We start from the raw sequence: 14,895 nt of genomic DNA, 5'->3' as shown, positions 1-14,895 counted from the left end.
TTTCTTATTATTTCTAGCATCACTTTTTAGTTTTTAATAGGTAGCCGAAGAAAATTATAACTTAGTTGAATCCTTAACCTAAAAAGTTAAACATAACTATCTCGATAAATGTCGGAGAATGTATTAATATGGTCGAGAACAGTAAATATATATCAATCTCTTGATCTTGCCCCTGTTTGAGCTCCATTTTGGGAAAAGAATACATTTTGAATCATAGATTGAGAGAGAATGTGTAGTTAAAGTTAAGAAAAAATTTTGAATTTGCATATAATATTATTTTATTGAAAAATTGATAGAGAATGAATTTTAAAAGAATGAGGTTCAAACAAGGGCTTTAAGCATGAATCTAAATTTGATAGTTTCTTTTTTATTTAAAATGTTCCTCGAAAGTACAAAAAAAGAAAGGTAAGAAAGTATCCTCAATGAGAATAAATAATTTTGTAATCCACTCTTCAAATTAAATTTGATTTAAAAGATTACTAAAAAAAGATAAGAGAGAACAATTTTTATCTACAGCAAGAATCTTTTATATCTTTTAAGTAATTTCGAGTAATCTTTTAAATCAAGAAATGAGTTGGTAGGAAAAGTTGAGCAGAAATTTCGTGAATCAAGCCAGCTTGTGCTCAACTCATTTCATTTGCAAGTACAAACTGACTCACTTTGCGGGTTGAGTCGAGCTCGAACGTAGACAAGCTTAATAGCTTGGATCAATCCATTTAACAGCCCTAGGGGCTATACCAATCACTCCAACACCATGAACTTCTCACCTTCTCAACCACCAATTTGACCTTTACTTTTCCAATTCTTAAGTAACATGCTAGGCTGGTGGAAGTTTGAGACCTCGATCATTAGTAATCAAAGGTCCAAGACCCTATCATCTCAACCTTAAAAACTCGTGACTCAAATAATGAACTTTGACCTATTATATAACGAATTAAACCACTCAATCTGCACCAATGACCACGGGATGACAGCGCCCTCACATGGGATGAGTAGGTCCCTCGTGAATTAAAAAATCCCCACCCCCATGTGTGTGTACGGTAATCCTCGCGGTCACTCCTAATGTTCGTGTAGCATAACCCATTATATGACATTCCAATTTCCCAAATGTATACGTCCCATTAGTTGACTTAAATCAAGAGACAATTTATGACTTGTCTTATGCTAGGTTGATAGTTTCTGTCAACTAGCTAGCTTGACATCAAAATATTCTACTAATTTGGAGTAGAAACTAACTAGAAAGTAGAAGGCTATTCCAATGCCTTTTAAATTGTTGTTCCTTGTTAATATTATTAAAAAAGAAATTTTTATTAATAGTTGGGGACGTTACCCGTCAACCGTGTGAAGTTAACTCATATTTCGAAATGCCCGCCCGTAAAATTGCTCAGCCACCCGAAAGAGAGAAAAATAAATAAACAGAAGTATCTCCTTGTTTGGGTAAAGTAATTTTGATGAACTTTCATAAGTAATTTACTTTATTTTGTAAAAAATAAATACAAGCATATGAGTAGAAACAATGCTGATAAATTAATCAGCCCATTGTTAGATTTTCTTATTAATTCTTCATAAACCAATCCGAGCAAGAAAACTATAAAATCTATTCCTTGCCTTCTTTACCTTGTCTTTGATATGGAAAAACTTCTTCATCTTCATGATAGTTGTTTCCTTCTCTGATGATCTTGATGTGCTCGACCCGTGCCTTTCAGACGAAGGCAACACCATCACATGAGTCTTTGATGTACTCGATTGAAACTGACTCGATAAAATAGACAAAGGCAACACCATCATGTGTCGCTCGATAAAGTAAGTAAATGAAACTAACTCATAAGAATCATACAAAGGACTCCCACAATCCCATATAGATACAGCAGCTTGGTCTTGTTCTTCTTTCTCCATAAGTATTCAAGATACAAATCAAATACTTATTATAGAACTTGCAATAACTTGTTTGTTGAGAGAAATTTAATATTTAGAAATTTGAATTATATATAAAACTAATGAAGGACACTTGGAATCATAGTATTGGATGCAAACAATTGTAGTTAGGTAAGAGTTGTTAGCTTAACATTTTTCTTGTGGTTCTCTCTGTGAGGTACCTAACAACACACTGCTCTGATGCATGCAACTCAACTTCTCTTTTCCTCTCCATTCTAATTATAATAAGACTTACTATTAACCTCAATTAAGATATAGTTGGTACGTTAGACAAAATTGAAAATTTTATATATTATCCACAAGATCGGCCTAGTACTTATCTTTCCACCGCCTCTGAGGCATACCTGCGTATTGAGATCTTAAGTAGATGAACTAAACGTTGATGCTACAAGCTCGACCAACAGAAATCAAAGATGCTCTTATTACGCCATTGCCTCTCTACATAAAAAGTATGAGAATTTAAATAAACAGAGTAACAAATTCGATTAACGAGTCTAAAAATGCTCTTGTTTCATTTTCCTCATTGGTTCACTTGTTCTTGTCAAAATCACCACACTGACTGTTTACATTGGTTGCAAGTACCTAAAAATTGAAATAGAGAAGCCATTTTAACCTATTAAGTTGAACCATTTCCATATTTGGTGGAGGTTCAATTCATTTAACAAATAATATGGTACTCAGATGTAACTTGATTGGTAAAAATTAGGCCGAATTTGGTTGTCACAAGATTAGATGATAGAAGCTTATAGTACTCAAATTCAAATGTAGCGATTTCACGTTGTTTCTTTGAGACATATTTGCTTCTTCCAATTTTGTTCTTGTACACACAACTTAATTTACCGTGTATGAATAAATTTCACTCTAGGTCCCATTTGCAACAGAATCCACACAGACATCAACAGTTTCCTCCTCTTAAAGAATCACAAAGACTCAACAATTTACACTTTGAATCTGAAACTAGAAGTTACAAACATGGCCGGTCCTGAGGCAAGGCAAATGAGGCCCTCACCTCAGGCCCAAGACCATAAGGGGCCTCATTTCAGCCCAAGTCCCCCCCTCCCCCTTCAAAACAAGGTAAAACAGTCCAGATCTAATGGTGTGGGATTTGATGTAAATTTATTGAAAACAAGATCTAAAATGGTTAAATTTGGAGTTTATTTTCTTGAAAATGATGTGAAATTCGATGAATTTTATAAACGAATGTCTATAAATATTCATGTCGTTGTCTTATTTTTGTACAAAAACTTTGTGAAGATAGATATTTGTGTGATTGTATTTGTTAAATCCATGTCGTCGTCTTATTTTTGTACAAAAACTTTGCGAAGATATTACTACATTTTACAATTCTTTCATTCTAAATCTACTTTAAAAGGGATAGAAAGTCATATTTTAATCTATATGTATATTTTTGTTTAATTTTAGTTGATAATAAATCTTTAGTCAATTATGTCGATTTCTTAATTTGCACTTCCACACTTGGCACAAGTTCCTTAACTCTATGATTAAATCTTTGGTTTTGTTATTTTATAATATATTTGGTTGTTATTTAAATGCTAGTTTTAAATTAGCAATAGGTCGCATAATATACTTTGAATTTTACATTTACGTTGATTTCGTCGGGGCCTAATTTGTGAAATTCGCCTCGGGCCCCGATAATCACAGGACCGGTCATTTTACAGAGAAAAGAATGAAGAACATGAAGGAAAACCAAACGACTCAAAGAGAATCCCGAGGGTTCTACAGAATTCAAGAATGAAAGACGCGTCTTGGGCAATCATAAGAGTCGAATTTATATGGCAACTTTGTTGATTTCAGGAAGTGATCAATGGACTAGAGCAGCACACGTGGCTGGCGTGTTGGGCTCAGGTCAATAGGTCACTTGAGTTATTGGGCAATGGTTAATTATGTAGTATCGATGGGTTGAGCCCCTATATCTCATCATCGCCCCAGATCATTTGGACTGGGCTTTTTGGCATCACAACCCATATATATATGGGAAAATTGCAGTCGAAGTATCAAACATTTTGTTTATTAGTAGATTTTGCCCAAACCTTTGATTTGTGCCACCATGAGTACCAAACCTTTAAAAAAATATGCAGCTCAAATCCAAAATGACGGTTTTCGTCTATTTGACCCCAAAATCCATCGGTTGACCCTAGAAATTAAAAATTTAATAATTTGACAACATAAGACAAGGCTAAAATGGACTTAGATAATATGCAGCTCAATTGCAGCTCAATTGATTCGCATTTCTCGTAATTTACGGACTTAGATAAGTCCGCTTTGGTACATTGGCTGAAACCCTTACATTATTGCACTAACAAATCATTGTGTGGGGTGATCAATAGGATTGAGGGTTGTCATTGCTTGGCAACCATTGCTTATGCTAGAAATTAGGATTACTCACTCTTAATTTTTGTGATTGAGTACTTATTTTTGGATAAATTAGCGTATTGTGCTTTGTGCTAAAATTGTTGTAAAATTTTGTTTGATTGGATATACCTATTTTGTTGCATCATAAATTCCGCTGAGTTGTTACTTTCGTTAGAAGACCTAGACCTTACCTATTCAAACGTTCCCTTGATCTAAGACCACGAGTCTTACGAAACTCTAGAAATCTAGAACGATGTATATTGCGGCCGTAGGATTACTTTGTGTGATCTATTTGTGCATTTGATTGCTTCGTTTTTCTCAAAAATGTCTTCGCGTTTTGAAGTTGATATTTTCAATGGAAAATGTGATTTTTCAATCTGTTAACAAAAAATGAAGAGTATTTTGGTCCGACAAAAGATTTCAAAAGCCATTAAATGTAATTTTCCAACTAATTTTTTGAAAGAACAAAAAGAAAAAGCTAATGATCTTGTTTATACCTCAATCATTTTACATACGTCTGACGTCGTTTTGAAAAAGGTGGGTAAACTGAAAATCACCAAAGAACTTTTGAAAAAGTTGGAAGATCTATATTTGCTTAAATCTACTTCCAATAAACTTTATCTTTTTGAGCGTTTCTTCAATTTTAAAATGGATCCTTCAAAAGATCTTGATGACAATTTAAACGTGTTTAACAAACTGGTGCAAGATATCGTTAATTGTGATGAGGCTGTGTTCAAAACTTATAAGGCTATAATCTTGCATAATGCTATGCCTGATTCATATAAGGAAGTTAAGAATACAATTGAGTACAGTAGGGATACTCTAACATCCGAGATTGTCATGGACTCACTTGGGAGAAAAGGAAATTATGGCTGAAAATGAAGATAGGATGAGTGGTGAGTTACACATGATAAGGAGTAGGATGAAGTTTAAGCAAATGAATTTGCGTAGAGCTCAAATTAATGGTGATTCGAGCAGTGACTCAAGTGACAAAGGTAGTAAGAAGAAGGACAATGAACATGACAAGTCTAGTGGTAAACGGTGTTATAGCTGTGGTAAGTCTAGACACTTTATTAGGGATTATCCCAAGAAGAAGGATAAATAGAAAGGTTATGTGAGAGGTGAGACGAATGTGGTTGAGGGGTCGAGCTATGACCCCAGTGAGGTTTATTAAGAGAGTAAACCTAGTCACTGCATATGTATCTGTGTGTGATCATTTCTGCTTATGTGTGATTGCTTAATTGTTGCATGATTATATGTTGCATTTAAATTTGTTTGATATGTGTGTTTGCATAAATTTGAGGTAATGTGATTACTTCGTGTGATTGTTTGCATACATAATGGGTTAGGATGCATTAACAGTGAGTTAGATGTCTTTTAGTAAGGTGGAGTATAGATGCCTAGGGGTATATGATAATTTGTACTGGAGGATGTAGAGTGTGACATTTGGATCATGAGTGTAGATATGATCAAATGTGTAGAATCTTTTATCTGTGAAAGAGACTCTGTACGGGTGGAGTGTGAGAGAGACACTTCTATCACTCCCGTAAGGTGGAGTCCCATTATCCACGTAGGTTGGGAAAAGTGATGTGGTGATAGAAGATTATTTCGAGAGTTTAGGATCTATTGTGATTTGCTAGTTAGACATGAGTTGAGTAATCTGTTTAGTGAGCATGTTGGACGATGAGAGGAGATATGTGTTCTCGAGGTGGGAGTAACACGAAATGGGATAGGATAAGTGTGGTGAGATCTTTCGTAGGGTCATTTATGCATTTGTTGCATATGTGTTTGACCGTGTGTTGATTAACTTGGTGTTAATCTGTAGTTCTGTGTGAACGTAATTTTGAAAAGATATGTGTATTATTGTACATAATAGCTTCATCGCACGATTATTTGTTCACTGTGATATTTGTTTCTACTTAGGTATTTTTAGACCTCAGTCCCGGTGAGTACATAGAACAGATATGGTGTGTGTTTCAATTCGAAACACGAGGTAAGGTCTGCGATACCAATTTTATTGTATTACTTTGATTGTGCAAGTTTAAATTGTGTTTTGGTTGCTTGCAGATTATTGGGCATCAAGATGGAGATTGTTGGGTTTTTTATACCCAATAATTCCGGGCGATGATGTTAAACCGATGTTGGATAAATTAATTATCGACACCTAAGATTGAGAACCCGACCCTAAAACTATTTGGACCATTGGAAGCAACCTAATTAATTAGTGTTGCTCATGACCCCCAACTTCCACCCTCATTGGACAATTTATATACATTGGCCCACTTAACCTCTTTGTATTGGACTTGACCCATATATTTGACCTAACCTAAACTATATAAACTAGTCTCCTTTGTTATTGTAACTCACGCGTGTTTTGTCTTGCCTTGGAAGAAAATTCTCTGTCTCTTTGCTTTGTGTTCTCTTGGCCGATTTTCTTCTTGTTTCTTCATAGCCTTTGTGGCTGAAAACACCGTCCCTTTTGTGTCCTAAGTGGGTACAAGATAAAGCAACCGGGGTGTGGAAGAAAGTTTGAGGTTTGGGTTGTGATTTGGTTGGGTGTTGTGAAGGTTGGGATTAGTATTCTGAGCTCGAAAAACCCATCAATTGAAGGTCGATTATTCAACATGCTTAAAATAATAGTTATAAATTAACTTCCTATTTTCAAGTATGTTTATGTATATTAATTTTTTCTTATTTACAATTTTTTTTATCTTATTGTATCAATAATTAATTATTTTTTCTTAATTTTAATCAATAAAAAATTCATGTTTCATTTTAGAAAAGAACACTTTAGTAAATTTACCTTTTAAACTTAACCAAACATTCTAAGATCCAAAAAGGACGTTTATATGAAGCATAGGTGTTGACCTCGGAAATTGGTCCCTCCACGTGGCCAACTGAAAGCTACTCCACGTATTCCTCCCTGCGCAATCAACAAATAGTCAGGCGCACACGGCCGGAACCAACGGGGGTGGTGACGGCCGTATACACTCCGACGGTCAAGTCAGGTTTGGGTGGTCTGAACAGTACCCAGGGTGTACACAATCAATCAATAAAGGGGGAGGAGAATATATTAACTTGTTATGGAGTGTTGTGTATTAAGAGTTTCATTACCTTTGCTTCTTGCCAAACCTTGGGTATTTATAGGTGGTATGAACCGTCGGATGTGGAACACGTGTATACATCTGACGGTATGAAGTGTCTGCTCATAGGCGTCAATCAGCCGCGTTTGTAGAGTGGGCGGACAGTTTGTTTCCTCTGAGTTGAATTGACGTAAAGTTGATAAGTCACATCAACTAGCCTCATGGAGACGTCAAATCAATTTAAGCCTTAGGTGTAGGACAAATCTCAAATTGGTGGCTGATCTTCTAACTGGGGTCCACTTGATCTCGACCTCGGAGGTGAGATATTTCGACAGATCAGTAGTAGGAATTGCTATATCACTTTGGAGAAGAATCGGAAGGGTCGTTTTCAGGTCGGAATAAATGGTACTGCGGGGGGTCCACTTAATCTCGACCTCGGAGGTGAGATGACACTTCGGTATCGAGGCGTATATAATCGGGGCGTAACAGTAGTCCCCCAAGTCCGGGGATGAATATTTATATCATGCGTGGATTTGCTTTCCTGACCGGATCGCAAGTCATGGGAGTTTTGGGGATTGATCCGTCGCAGCAATCGAGGTTATGATAATAGGCAAATGTGCCAAAGCTTCGTTATTGTGCGTAACGTTCGAGGCAGTCAAGCAGCATGGGACGTCGCGTAAGGTGCACCGAAATTTCGCGGATATGGTGCGCTGACCACACAGACCGACGCGTTGGGAGATGGCTGAAACTTTGTAAAGCATGGGAGGGAACGCGGCGTCCGAGGCGATGACCCAATAGGGCCTTTGCGTCAGGCACGTCCAAGCTTTGTAAAGTTGGAGGAGGAGCTCATCTACCACGCGTTTCAATTTGACAACTATTGCGTGTTTTCAAGGTGACAGTTGGGCGCCATGCCCATTCTCCTAAAAGGCTGATGCGGCTACTAATTATTATTGACGGCTGGTTGTAACCGAGGTGACGCGTTTCAAGTAAGCGTGAAAGTCACAGCAACATCTTGGGCGTAGATCAAATCTGGCATTTCATTTCAATGGCCTAGATTGAGGATGCGACGAACGGCTTAGATTGATTGCATTTGAATTCAACGATGGAGATCAGACTTATTTTTTCTATAAAAGAAGGACTCGGGGGTTTTCTCAGACTTTCTAGCTTTGCAAAACTGAAATTATAATTTGCTCTCAAATTTTTGGCGATTTCCAGCGTTTTGCAAGCAATTCCAACGATAAAGAACTAGACTTTCGGCGAGAAAAACTAGGCTTCTGGCGACCTTACACCATTTCCGGCTAGGAAAACCTCCAAACCCGTAAGTTTCAGCACCTATTTAGGCTTTTAAATTTTTAAAGAATGGCCTTGGATGGGAGTTCTGGTTCGAGGAGGGGCTTAGAAATAGTGAGGATGGACGAGCCCATTGTGGCGACCTTCTCAGACATGGCTGGGGCAATAATGGGGGGGAGAACATATGAAAATGGCCAGATAGCCCACCAGATACTTCTGTGCATTGGGGGCGTCGAACTACCCATCAAAATTAAGGGAGGCCGAACTGGGTAGACTTAGGATAGAGTATAGGATCCCTGACCGCGTAGACTTAATCCTCCCCGGGCCGGAAGAGAGAGCCTGTTACCCAAGGCCGGGCAGTGTGGCCATTCGTGAGGAGATCCTTAGGGCCGGACTTAGGCTGCCCATCCACCCATTCTTTAGGTTGGTGCTTAGGTCCTATGGGCTGACCCCGACGCAGCTCAATCTGAATTCCTGGAGCCAGATGGTGGGCTCCTGGATGTTGTGGAAAGAGGCGTCATTAGGGGTGGAGATGCCCCTTTTCCGTTTTCCAGACCCTCTATATTCCCAAGGTTACTGTCGGGGGGGATAAGATCCGGGGTTGGTACTACCTTGCGTCATGGGGTTCTCATACTCCACTCGTGGTCGATCTGCCGAGCTTCATCAAAGAATGGAAGAGCTCATGGTGCTGGGCAGCGGGGCGATGGGACACAATGGAGGGGGACCCCCTGGCGCCTCTTACAGTTCCAATGAAGTTTTCAACACTTAGTGAGTATAGTAGCTGCTTCTTTTATTTTCTCCTCGGTTCGACTTGTGTCTAACGGTTATGTTTCTTTTGTAGGTTCTCTTCGTCGGTGCGAGCTATCAACGGAGGACTTCGACACTATCTGTGTCATTTATCAGCTGCCTTAGAAGAAGAGGTCCTACCGCAGGCTGATCTGGAAAAACGTCCATTTCATTACTCACGATTTAATGGCGTCTCAAGGTAATAGGACCGAAGTCCTTACTTTTTATTCCGAACTCCCTAGACTTATACTAATTCCTTATTTGTTTCTTTGCAGATAACTTTAACAAGAAGCTGCCAGTGCGCCCCGACTTCAAGACCATCCAGAAAATGATGGCTGAGGCATGGGCACTGAAGGCCTCCTCCTCCTCGTATAAAAAGCAAATGGAGGAGTTGGTGGAGGCCAGTAAGAGGCTCCAGCCTCCAACGGAGGAGGAAGTTCGGGAGGACCTAGAGGCTGACCTCTGAAGGAAGGGCAAGAAGAGTGTCGCCCCTCCCATACGCCCAACTGTGGCGAGACCACCCCCAGTTTTGAGGCAGACAACTATTCGCACGGGGGTGGCCCTCCCGGAGAGAAGCCTCGCTCCAACTGAGCCTGTCGCTGCCCCGGACACAGCACCCCTTGTTGTAGTGCCCATTGATCAAGCTCCGGGGCAGCAGAGGAGAAAGAGGCCCCGTCCCTCTAAGGAGGTTGATTTCCTGGGCACCAATCCTGAGAAGCCCGTGAGAGAGGTGTTGGAGGCTCTTCCTCCCGAAACAGCTGCGGTGGCGGTGGTCCACAACAAATATTCGACAGAAGAATGGAGGGACCACACCGCCTCCTGCACGGCTAAAGATCTGGTGGTTGCGAACAGCGCCTATGTGGCTCGGGCCCTAAGCACAAGCATCCAGCTCGAGGGCTTGGTGAAGGATCTGAACTCTAAGAGGGAGGACCTCGCCAAGCGCCTTGAGGAAGCGATGCATTATGGGGATGCTGTACGGGTGGCCCAAGCCAAAGCCACAAAGGCAGAGGAGGGGAAGAAAGCTGCTGAGGCCCAGCTTACTGTTGCACAAGTAGAGGTGGAGCGGCTGAAGAAAGAGCTCTATGAGGTGGAATGCCAAGTGGCTGCTGTGACTTGGCGACTTGATCACGCCAATGAGCACCACAAGCTCGCCACCGATGCTCTGGAGGCCTCCAATAGAGAAAAGGCAGAGCTGAGGCAACAGACAGAGGCCGAGTCAGAGGAGATTGCCTCTTTGAAGGACGAATTGAAGTCTGCGGGGGAGGTGGCAGTCCAGAACTTTATTGACCACTTCGAAGACCATCCCCTGTATGACGACTTCGCCAACTTCTGGGTCTCATGGAGTGCCCAAAGCTTACTGGGTCGACTGAAGGAGGTGCATCCCACTCTGGACATCTCTCCACTGGAGGCAGAGTTTGGGGGGTCAACTGGAGGTCGGCCTGATAAGGTTGTCGAGGAGGCTCCGGAGGCCCAGGAGGCGGCCAGTGCTGAAGTCCCTCCAACAGACTAGGGTTGTCTTGTAATGGCTTCGGCCCCCAATGTACTTAAATTTATGAAATGAAATGAGAAATTTTTGTTAAGTATTTGGGCTTCCGTTTCTTTGTATTTTCTTTGTTTATACTTGTGTGAACGACAAACGTTAGACTAATTGCCTCGCGACAATGACCAGTTAATAAATGTGGACCGGACCGCTTAAGTTATGTAAGTTTAAACACTTAAGCGAGTATAAAGCGATTCTTAACGCTAACTTATTAATAATTTGAGATCAGACCAATTAGGGAAACATGAAGAGCCGCTTGATGTTAATCAGCTAATAATTGACGATCGGATCGCTTAAATGAACCTTCTGAAGCACTGAGGAAACTATTCACTAACTGATGTAGCTTGGAACTAAAAATTCATTACTAAGATAAATTACACCACCCTTTACAAAGGCGATTCCATCACTTAGGGAACTTTACAACTGAGATCAGATCGGGACAATCAGTTCGCTATAACACATTAAGATCAGATCGGAACACAGTCTTATCACTGGTAGTACTTTCTCAAGTGTTCGATGTTCCACTTATGAGGCAACGTCCTTCCTGACATATCTTCTATTTCGAAGGTACCAGGTCGGGATTCCCCTCGAATGCGGTAAGGGCCTTCCCAGTTCGGGCCGAAAACTCCTGACCTGGTTGGTTTTAAAGATTGAAAAACTCTTCTGAGGACGACGTCGCCCAAGCGGAGAGTTCTGTTTCTGACCTTGGAGTTGTAAAATCGGGTCATCTTTCGATGATATTTTGCCAGGGTCATTTGGGAGGTATCTCTCTTTTCCTCGAGGAGGTGCAGTTTGCTTATTCGGGCCTCGTCATTGCTGATCTCATTGAAATGTATCCGTCGATGTCATGGGACCCCAATTTTGACCGGACTCATTGCCTCGGCTCCGTAGGTCATGAAAAATGGGGTTTCACCGGTTGCAGTTCGGCAAGTCGTCCTGATAGCTCAGAGGACGTGGGGGAGTTCGTCAACCCAAGCCCCTTTTGAGGCATCCAGTTTCTTTTTCAGGGTGTGCTTGATAGTCTTGTTCACTGCTTCAACTTGCCCATTCGCCTGGGGGTGATGAGCTGTCGAGAAGTCCTTCTTTATCTTCAATTCATCGCATAAGTCTCGCATCTTCCTATTGTCGAACTGCTGCCCGTTATCAGAGACTATGGAGTGGGGGATGCCAAATCTACAAATGATGTTTTTCCAAACGAACTTGGTAGTATTAGCCTCAGTAATTCGGGCAAGGGGTTCTGCCTCGACCCACTTAGTGAGTAGTCAATGGCGACAATGGCGAAAGTTACGCTTCCTCTCCCTTTTGGGAGTGGACCAATGAAGTCGATGCCCCACTTGGCGAATGGCCAAGGGCTGGTTACTACAGAGAGGCTCTGAGCAGGTTGTCCTTGTACGTTCGAGAAGCGCTGGCATTTGTCACATTTCTGGAAAAAATTGGCAAGCATCCCTTTCAGGGTTGGCCAGAAGTAGCCTTGACGGAGAACCTTGTGTGCCAGAGCCGTTCCTCCGGAGTGATTTCCACAGATCCCTTCATGTATTTCTCTGAGTACGTATGTGGCCTCTTCGCCACCTACACATTGAAGAAGGGGCGAAGCGAAGCCTCTCTTGTAAAGGGTGTCTTCTTGCAGGACGAAGTGTGCAGCCCTTCTCCTTAATTTCCTCGCTTCGCCTCTGGAAGCAGGCAGTGTTTGTTCCTTCAAGTACGCGATTATGGGCTGCATCCATAATTGGGTGCCTTCTATCCACAGTATCTCTTCACCTTCGGAGGTGGAAGCCTTTGATAAGTGCTCGATGGAAACGATGTTTAGCAGCTCCGAGTCCATGCTGCTGGCTAATTTTGAGAGGGAATCTGCATGTGCATTTTCTAGACGAGGGACTTGAGTCAGTTCGAACCTTTCAAAATGGGGAATTATGTTCAGAACTAACTTCAAGTACGCAAGCATGTTACCATCTTTGGCTGCGAAATTCCCATTTACCTAATTTACTATGAGTTGAGAACCACTGCTTGCTAGGAGCTTCCTGACCCGCATTTCCTAAGCGAGCCTTAGACCTGCCAGAAGGGCCTCGTATTCGGCTGCGTTGTTCGAAGCTTTGAAGCCGAATCTTATCGCACAATATAGCATATGGCCTTCCGGACTCTCCAACACGATCCCTGCCCCCGTGCCAGCCTCTCCTGAGGACCCATCTACAAACAATTTTCATGTGGGGGCCTCGGCTGGTTCCAGCCTCCATTTCTAGGGTTTTGGTAAACTCAACCATAAAATCGGCAAGGGCCTGGCCCTTGATGCCGTGTCTAGGTCGGAACGTGAGATCGAACTCACTGAGCTCGATGGCCCATTTCAGCAGGCGTCCTGACGCTTCTGTTTTCTGCATTACCTGCTTTAAAGGAAAATTGGTGAGGACTTGTATTGAGTGGGCTTGAAAATATGGCCTCAGCTTTCTTGAGGCTGTGATAAGTGTGAGTGCCAATTTTTCCATGTCTGGGTAGCGTGTTTCAGCTGGGAGAAGTGATTTGCTGATGTAGTACACTGGCAATTGACGCTCATTTTCTTCCCTGATTAGGATTGCGCTGACTGCCACGTCCGAAACTGCTAGATACAGTAACAGAGATTCATCCGGTTGAGGTTTCGACAAGAGGGGTGCTTCCCCGAGGTGCTTCTTCAGAGCCTTGAAGGCTTCTTCGTACTCTGAAGTCCATTGGAATTTCTTTCCTTGCTTCAATACATTGAAGAAAGGCAAGCTTTTATCAGTGGCTCTGGAGATGAAGCGGCTGAGTGCGGCTATCCGACCATTGAGACTTTGGACCTCCTTTGGTTTCTGAGGTCACCTCATTTCTAGTAAGGCCGTTACCTTTACTGGATTTGCCTCAATTCCTCTCTGATTTACAATATATCCCAAGAACTGGCCTGATGCCACTCCAAAAGTGCACTTGAGGGGATTCAATTTCATATTATACTTTATGAGTATCTGGAAGGTTTGGTCAATGTGACTCACGTGTTCGGTTTCCTGGAGGCTTTTGACCAACATGTCGTCTACGTAGACCTCCATGGTTTTGCCAATGAGTTCGGCAAACATCATGTTGACTAATGATAAGTGTGTTTTTACACACTTATTTGGATTCATAAACATGACTTAATCATGGATAAAATGGTTGAATTGTGACTTAATCCAGTTAAATTTATGCATTGTAGGTAATTCAATGGAAATTGTGGAATTCAGGAGAAAAGAGCCGAAGAAGGACCAAAACGCAACAATTTGATAGTTCGAGGACCAAAGGTGCAAATATTGAAAAGTTGAGCTAAATGCAAAACGAGAGGGAAGACATGCCAAGTATGAGTTCAATGACAAAGCAAAATGAATGGAAGAAGAAAATATTGAAGATGGGCTGAAATGAAGACAATTGAAAGTTGGAGGACTAAAGCGCAAATACTCAAAAGATATGCCGAATGAGGGGCATAAGAATTGATGGTATCAATCATCAAGTGGAAGATAAAATTTGTTGAAAAGATGAAGAAATCGAAGAAAGAAGTCAAGAGAAGCAACAAAGAAGTTCAGGGACCAAACTGAACAGATCACATAGATGGTTACCTCTATGCGACCGCATAGTGTAACCTTCTATGCGGTCGCATAGAGGGATCCAGGGATTCAATGTACCCAAATTTTTTGATCTATGCGACCGCATAGATTCCCTCTATGCGGTCGCATAGAGTTATTTTCAACTCTCGGGCGCAGTTTTTCGTTTTGGTTGAAACTCCTTCCCTACTTAATTTGGACGCGATATAAATACCAAAAATCATCATATGAAGAAGGAAGAACGACCAGGGAGAAGGAAGAGACCAAAATTGGAGGCAAGAAACTTGATTTTGGATTCAATTTCACACGGGCTCGA

This window comes from Olea europaea, unplaced genomic scaffold (assembly GCF_002742605.1).
Source record: "Olea europaea var. sylvestris unplaced genomic scaffold, O_europaea_v1 scaffold138, whole genome shotgun sequence".
In the NCBI taxonomy this organism is placed as follows: domain Eukaryota; kingdom Viridiplantae; phylum Streptophyta; class Magnoliopsida; order Lamiales; family Oleaceae; genus Olea; species Olea europaea.
Note: the sequence above shows the minus strand (reverse complement) of the source record.